Consider the following 8361-nt stretch of genomic DNA (forward strand, 5'->3'; position numbering starts at 1 on the left):
TTGACGCCATGTTACAAGCTCCCCATGGTCAACTCATTGAGGAACAGTGCAAAGACTTTACATTGTAAGGTTGCTTCCGCAAAATGGGCAATGCTTTCTCATCGAAAAGGCAACCGTTATGCCGTCGTTCATCACGGGCACGTTCGGTACCGGCGATACGACCTCGCAACCAGCGGAACAAGCACACAAGTTGTGTTTCGACAACCTTTTGGAGCCGTATTCTCCGAGCGGCCCACGACAATGGCAGAGGTGGTCATCAGAGTTTCCGTAGAACGATGTACCACGTTGAGGAGAACTTGTATATGTCGGGCGTGCGACGGGACACCAAACGCTACATTAGGTCTTGCGCGGTATGTAGATCAACCCCTACCGACGAGCACAAGGCTGGGATATGTTCACCAGATAAGGGACAGCGACATCCTCCGTACAGTCTATTATACTAGCCAGAGCTTCCTAAAGACACCACATGGAAAGCACTCGAGATTCTCGAGTTAGGTGCTAGGTTGTCTATCCACAAAATTCGAACTTCCCCATGCAGTTTAAATTGCACCCATAAGAGTATCTACCATTGCAACGGATGTAAATCGTTTTGCTTGAGATGTTTACGCAGGCGGTCGTCCTTACATGCATGGTTAGCAGCTTCCGATCTTCGTTTGCTTGTGTGTTTGCATTACCTTTGCGTGCCCAAAGTGCGAGACCTGTGATTTTTACCCTATTCAGAGACTTCTGAGCATGACATTGTTTTTTGGCTTGGTGATCCATCCTCTTCGAACTAACCGACCCTCCTGAGTGAGGAGGCGTGTGCCTGAAAAGTTTTGCAGGACAAAACTTTCAAAAACCAGGGGTCATTGTTGTGATGTGGCCGAAAGGTGAACAGCGCCACCCCCCAGATGCAAGACCCCTGGACAATTGCAAACAGGGTGCGTGCCGGAGTATGCTCGAGCGAGAAAGAGTCTGGCATGGGCGGCTGGCGGAAGCTCTGCTGGAACGGGTGAAGCAGTCCCATCAGTGAAGAAGCCGGGGCTGGGAGAGACGACCCGTTTCTACATCACGGCACGACAGGCACGGCATCCCGCTCGACGTACCGTGTGGGCGTGACCGTCTGTTCGAAGTGCCTGGCGCCCAGTGGTCCTCCGCTCGGGGACAGCAACCAGGGACGGGCCCGCACAACTACCGCAAGTGAGGGCGATGACGAGAGACAGCCCTACGACCTACGATGCTACGCCGCCCTGTCGGCAATACCCAGCCGCATCGGACGTTTTGTTTTTCCGGGTGTTTTAGCCTTAGTGTTGAGGGGACCGTCGCGCCAAGCGGCATCGTCCGGTTTTGTTGCTCATCTCACGGTCATGGCCGTCGTCCGTTCAATCTCGCAATATAATTGCACCTTTTAGTGCCCATTTCAAGGTGAGTACCTATATGGGGTTTGTGGCGCATAAAATTACTTTTTGATGTTATATATGCTGTTTGTGTAGCTTAGCCCATGTTATGCTAGGAGAGCTATCAATTCAGAACCCAGCCATTCGGCGTTCGTCGGACGTATTTTGCGACCCGAATCCATGCGCGGTGCCTAACACGCCGGTACTCGGAAATCGTGATCAATTAGCCGCCACATCTATCTGATGTCACGAGAAACTAGGCCGCTCAAGGACCCTACACAGCGACACCCCAAGCAACCTGGCCGGTGGTTGAGCTTGACGTTACCCATGTCCGCGCCAGCTCTTTTCCTTCATGTTCTTGTGTTGGGCTGGGTTTAGGAATCAATAAGGAAAAATTTGCCGGCGTTCTCTCTCCATTGCTAACGCAAAAATTGGCTCCAATGGACGCTGTAAAGGTGGTTGGAAAGCAAAGCTGTAGACGACACCAACAAGAATCGGCGATGCGATGTGACTTGAATTCACTAAAGTGCCTCTAGCAGCATGAGTCGGATGAGTCGGACTGTTCTTTTCTCTGACCTTTGCATCCCCGCTCTTCTGCATTGTTCACATTGCATGGTCTGCCCATCGCTGCCTGTGATGAATTGAAGGCGTCGCTGGAGGGGTTCTGCTTTAGCTGTCACCTGAGATTCGCTCGGGCGGCATTCCGAACGCAGCAGCGTAGGCCATGGCCGTGCTCCCGCGGCGGACGCCACCACTGTACCCCAGCCGTGCCCCGGCAAAACTCAAACGGAGACGATTGTTTTCCGAATGGTGAGGAGGGCAGCACGCGCGGCTACTGCGTCATGACTTTTACCGCTTCCCCGACTCTCTTGTTTCTTGTGTCGCGTTCAAATCGCCCTCCCCTTTCTAAGCCCCTGAATCAAAACCAGCGTCTGTGTCGCCGTCTTCCCGGGTGGGCGTAGCTGCGTGGCTGCGACGGTGGGCTCTCGCTCTGCTGCTCTTCGGGCTCAAGATTGATCGCTAGCGGTGCGAGAAGTTTTATTTAGCCTGGTTGGAGTTTCTTGTGGCGCATGTAACGAAACCGTCGGCCGGTAGAGGTAGAAAGCTTTGCTTTACTAAAAACAACCAAAGAAGACGCTGAACGCGATACAGCCGCGCATGTACCGTGGCTATTCAAATATGCCTGTTGGTAGGTAGCCGCGTCAACATTCCACACACAAACGTTTTGTTGTGACTGCACGAAGACGTGCAAAACCAGCTATCGATCAGGGCACACCACCGGTCGGCAAGGTGCAGCACGTAAACCGCACAGAAGGGACGAGGGCTGAAGGTTAGAGAAAGAGCATCTCGACACTTCTAGAATAGTCCGGTCCCGAAAAGCTGTCGTCTGCCGTGCCCGTATCTTTCAAGGGTGTTTGCAACCTAGCTTTTAGGGTTTCCTGATTAGGGTTGCCTAATGTGTATATGGGCACAATACTGGATGTCGTTATCTTTAGCAGGTTCCCGAGTCATGTGTAATGGTTGGCCCAGATCACGCGACAGAAAGGGAATGCTCTTAGGGCGAACGAGGAGAAGACATATTTACAGACGTCACAGGACAGAGGTTTTAATCAACAACAAAAGGTTACACACTAAACGTAGACGAGAATGAGGCTAAAGGGAAACCCCAAGTGGTCCGCTCCAATGCCCGCGACGAACAGGTCCGCGAACATCCCCGTATAAACTTCCAGATAACGGAACGCGCTCACGGTCTGTCGTAGGTGGACGCGGGCCGCCACGTCGCCCTCGTAGCTGCGCTTGCGCCGTCAGCGTTCCCTTACGACCACAGGTTACGATGCGATGGAGACCTCAGCCGGGTCAGTCAAACGGCACGACCATGGCTCGCTCACGGTCACGTGCCCTTCGGCCCGCTGGAGCCCCGTAGATGGTAGCGCAGACCTAATCCGTGCTGTCGACGATGTCCAGGGCCTTGGCTACGACGCCCTGAACCGTGGCGGTGGCTGACGACGGCCTTGCTTCGCTGCGCGACAGAAATTCATGGATTTCCTGAGCCTCAAGATATAACATTTCTTAGCTGCAAACTTTCGGACATTCACGATGGAAAACATAATGGAGCTTTCCGAATACAAGCGCGTTCCGCCAAATTCAGGGAAACCGTGAGCGTTCTGTGGCGCACAGAATCATCTTGTTACATCAGGTGCAACCTATAGGTATTCTCCATTCAGGAATCTCGCGTTCTCACGTTCGAATTCCCGCACCCTACCTCTTCTGTCGTCTAGGAGCAAACTTGAGTAGTGCTCTGCGATGAAAGGGGGCCACACTAGATAATCGCAGCGGCGCTTGCCAGGAGGGGAGCCTCCAGTCAGGAGAGACCAGGCGCCGCGAGGTACCTTCACGGAGTCCGCACGACAGCAAGCGGTGGGCCGCCCGTCCCGTCGTGCCGTAAGCCTCCTGACATCGAAGTGCTGTTGAGAATGTGTCTCCTGTGCCATGTATATTTTGTTTCCAATAGTTGAATAAAGCCCGTAATAGAGTCCAAACTTGCTTTGTGCAGATGTTTTGACATGGGTGTTGCCTGAACTACCTACTCCGTAGGCAGGACTACCTGCAAACTACAAACCATTAAAACGTTCAGATGTGGTTGGTTTGTAATAGGTGTTAAATCTTTCGTTTCGAGTCAAATCACCCTCGAGCCTAAGCAGCCCTATCTTCACATGGAAAATAAAATTTCGGTCTCACAGAACAAGATTTCCCCGCTATTTTTATCGCAAGTTAAAACTTTTTCCTAACACACGCTGATTAAGCATATACTGATTGATACACACACAAATATATCTATATATATAGATATATAAGAAAAGAAAACTTTGAACAAGGTAAAAGCACGATTGTTGCCAACGTTTCGGCGAAGAAACTTGCTTTCGTCAGGGCAATCCCTCGCCTGGCTGGCACGCTTTATATAGGGGTAGGTCCCCAGGAGAGAGGGGAGAAGGAAAGCCCAGCCAGTAATTATGTGCACAAGATTAATTCAAGTTTTACCTGCACTTCATGCAACATTGTGTATATGTTGGAATGCTCAATGTGCCACAAACAGTATATAGGCGAAACGAGTCAACCTATGAGCCTACGCCGTAATGATCCCCGGGCAGATACTCTTAGCAAATCCTCCATAGCTGTAGCGCAGCATTTCAACCAACCAGGCCACAGTTTTGATGACCTTAAGTTGCATATACTTCAGTCGAAATTCAGGTCTCCTAGGGACAGAAAATACCGAGAATCCTATTCCATTCACAAATTCAACTCCATGGAACCTACTGGGATTATGCGTCTAGGGACAACTTGGAATCCTTGCGATATTCACCAGGAATACAGAAATAGGCACTGTCTTGCACATACCTTATCCAAAGACTTTTACCCTTCCCTCTGATCTTTACCTGGTCGCCTAATTTCTTTTTTTTTCATTCCATAGCTTCTAGCCTAATACTCTCCCGCATCCCTCCAACCTTTGCTTTTGGAATTCTATTTTATAATTTATATTTCTCACTTTTTTTACTCCGCGTGGTCTTGTGCCCCGTACGTCACTCTAACTTTATCTTTTCGTTTTTGAGTTTCAGGACAGGCCTGTTCCAGAAATGTTGCCGTGGGTGACACGTGCCATTTCAGTTGCCGCGTCGTTGCTTTTTCTTTTGTGTGTGGGTTTGTGTGGTTTCCTTCCTTCTTTTTTTTTCTCTTTTTTTCTTTTTTCCTTGACCTGTTATTTCCCCCCTTCTCTACCTTTTCTTTTCACCTGAGGCTTGCAGATAGTTTCTGATAAGGGCCCCACTATCACCGCCTGGCCTGGTTCCGGCGGTTCTGAGAACATTTTCGTATGCCCCACGGCGGGTCAACAAACACCCTCTCATCCTTTCTCTCCAAAATCTCACCGAATATCAACCCCCGGCTGACTCCCTGTGACCTACTTCGCTGCTCAAACTATACAACCTTCTTTGCTCCCCAATATCTCCCCCGACATACTCCTAAACCAATCCGCTTTCTGAATTTCACTTCCTCCTTTCTTTCTCCCTTCTCACCTGGTGACCTAGCCTATATAAAGGCTGCCAGCCAGGCGAGAGATTGCCCTAACGAAAGCAAGTCTCTTTGCTGAAACGTTGGCAACAATCATGCTTTTACCTTGTTCAAAGTTTTCTTTGCTTGGTTTCTGCACCATCTTAAAAAGTTCAACTGCCCTACAGATATATATACAAATCTAAATATATCTACATATATATATAAACGTATATATATATATATACATATATATATATATATATATAGTATAAGTAAAGAGTCAGATACACAGCAAGAACAATAACAAACAATGTTTACTTATGTAGCGGCAACGGGACTTGCCTTCATCAGAGTAAAGTTACATGATTTTACTCTGATGAAGGCAAGTCCCGTTGCCGCTACGTAAGTAAACATTGTTTGTTATTGTTCTTGGTGTATATCCGACTCTTTACTTATACTATTTCTGCGCGCTTTGTGAGTTTATCTTTCTCTAGATTTATATATATATATATATATATATATATATATATATATATATATATATATATATATATATATATATATATATATATATATATATATATAGATATATATATATATATATATATGTATATATATATGCCTAAACCCTCGATATTTCGGGGGCACAGACCCAGTCAATAGCCCTCGCGCATTCATCACTCGCTAAATGTGTATGCCAAACTTGCGGGCTAACATTCAGCTCGACTCCTCTGCAGCGATGATCACTTTGAAGCGAAATCATCTTCAAGGTCTCCATTAGTTACGCGGCGCAATTAAATTTCACACCCAGTGCTCAGATTGTGTAGCCGTCCTGCTGTTTTTAAAGTTCTTTATTTCTCTCTTCCTCTTTGTAACAGCTGATGTTGCTGAGGGTAAAGAGTACATCAAGGGTAAATAAAATGTATCACCTGAATCCACAAAAATGTTTATTCAGCTGAGCATCTGGAGCCCAATAAAGAATTTTTACATTTATCATTCAGCAAGCCTCATACGCCCCTCAAAAAAAATTTGTTGGGTGCAGCGGGCGCTAATATTTTTCCGAGCACATTACAAAAATGTGCGCTGGAACCATGGGGTCACAAATGAAGCACGTCAAGAAAAAGTACCCGCGCCTCTCCTTGCTTCGTCACGAATGTGTGTCGAAGACCATCGTCTTCGACACACATTCGTACTTGCTTCTCTCTCCACAGCTCTCCTCTTACGATGCCATGTTGCCCTTTAAGTGCGTCCACCCACAATAAACGAAATCGAGTTTTTTTAATGTCGTTACGGCCTCCCTCGTACGCTCTTGTAAAGCCTTTTTGTTGGAACCCTCTTTTATTGGAAAAATTCCTATGAATAAAGCCTTCGCCGGGTTTGCCAGGACTAGAGGGTAATTGACAGTAGGCCAATAAAACTTGATATCCTCGTACGCAAAGCGGCAATTTTCAGGCTTCAGCTTTAACCCCCACGTACGATTGGCCTATACGGCAGACTCCGACCTTGTAAGGTGTTCACCGAAAGTCGGGGCGAATACCATAAGGTCATCGAGGTACACACGGCAGATGTTCCAGTTCAGGCCACATATTACTGTGTCATGACTCTTTGAAACGTTGCTGGTCACGTGCACAGGTGAAACGGCATCACTCTGAACTCGTAGAGGCTCTCCGTAGTAATAAAGCAGTCGTCTATCGGTCTCCCTCGTCCACTTCAATTTACATTACCTTGTCTTCAGGTCCACCGACGAGAAGTACTTAACGTGGCCGAGGTGGTCAAGGGTTTTGTCGAATTATGGCGAAGATTCAGATCCTTTAAAGTGATGTGATTCTGTCACCGGTACTTACCGCAGCACCTCAATGCGCCGTCTTTTTTTTTCACGAGTGCGAATGGCGTAAACAAGGGGCTTCTTTATGGCTCTTTATTTTCGTCACTGAGGATGTCTTTCATGTGCGTCCGGATGACTTAATGCTTGAACGAACACACGCCGTACGGTGACTGTTGTGTAGATCGGGCTCCTTTCTTCGTTTATAATACCGGCTTCGCATGAGCTGTCTGGCGCAGTTTTGAGTTCGTGGAAAAAACTCGCTATAGCGGCACAGCAAAGCCAGTAATTCTGTCCGTTTGTCATGCGGCATCCCTGCGCTCACGTCGAAGGAATCCAGAAACATAAAGACCACTTCGGATGCACCTTTAAAATCGGTTAACGCGGAAACGTCACTTGCTTTAGACGTGACGTGAGCGCCCCTGTTTAAATGTTGGTTGTCCTAAATGAAATAAAGGACCAAAACGTGGGATTTCCGTCGCCTAAAGCGCGCAGTGCCTCTTGCGGCAGAGACACCCCGGTCGAAAAGCAAACATTGGTCAATGTCAACAATATCGTCGACATCAGACATAGCAACTTCTTCGTTGACGGTGATCCGCAAGCTTGATCGGTGTGGCGGGGTGATGTGATCAACGCTGAGCCTTACAGCAGCTTTATGGTGGATATAAGTGTGCGCATATATTGGTACGTTTTAAAATCTCACCCACATTCCTTCGAACATTGCCTAATAGTATCCGTCCAGTGTGTCGACCATTGCTGACAAATGAAACATGGTGTGCCACCACGTAGCTGAAATACCTATTTTTTTTGTAAAATATTGATAGCCGCGCTAAACGCAAATTGATGAGCAGGAACCACATTTTGTTTTTGTTTTAAGAAGCACCCAACACACAAAAAGTCGCCACCTTCATAATTAATAGGCGGAAAGATAACAACAGACGAGGTGGAGGTCTCCACTAGCTTTAACGGCCTAAGGCTGAAGCCACAGCCCGCTTCAACTCAGCCAAATCCTATTGCCAACGCCCGTGCTGCCAACCCAAAAATATGCTGGGGCCCCGAATGAGATCATAGCGCAATCTGATATTCTGGTTATACAACGCGAAGAACTCTGGTGCA

The sequence above is a fragment of the Haemaphysalis longicornis genome, unplaced genomic scaffold (assembly GCF_048455015.1).
Source record: "Haemaphysalis longicornis isolate Haplotype H1 unplaced genomic scaffold, Haemaphysalis longicornis Haplotype H1 scaffold_10, whole genome shotgun sequence".
Lineage (NCBI taxonomy): Eukaryota > Metazoa > Arthropoda > Arachnida > Ixodida > Ixodidae > Haemaphysalis > Haemaphysalis longicornis.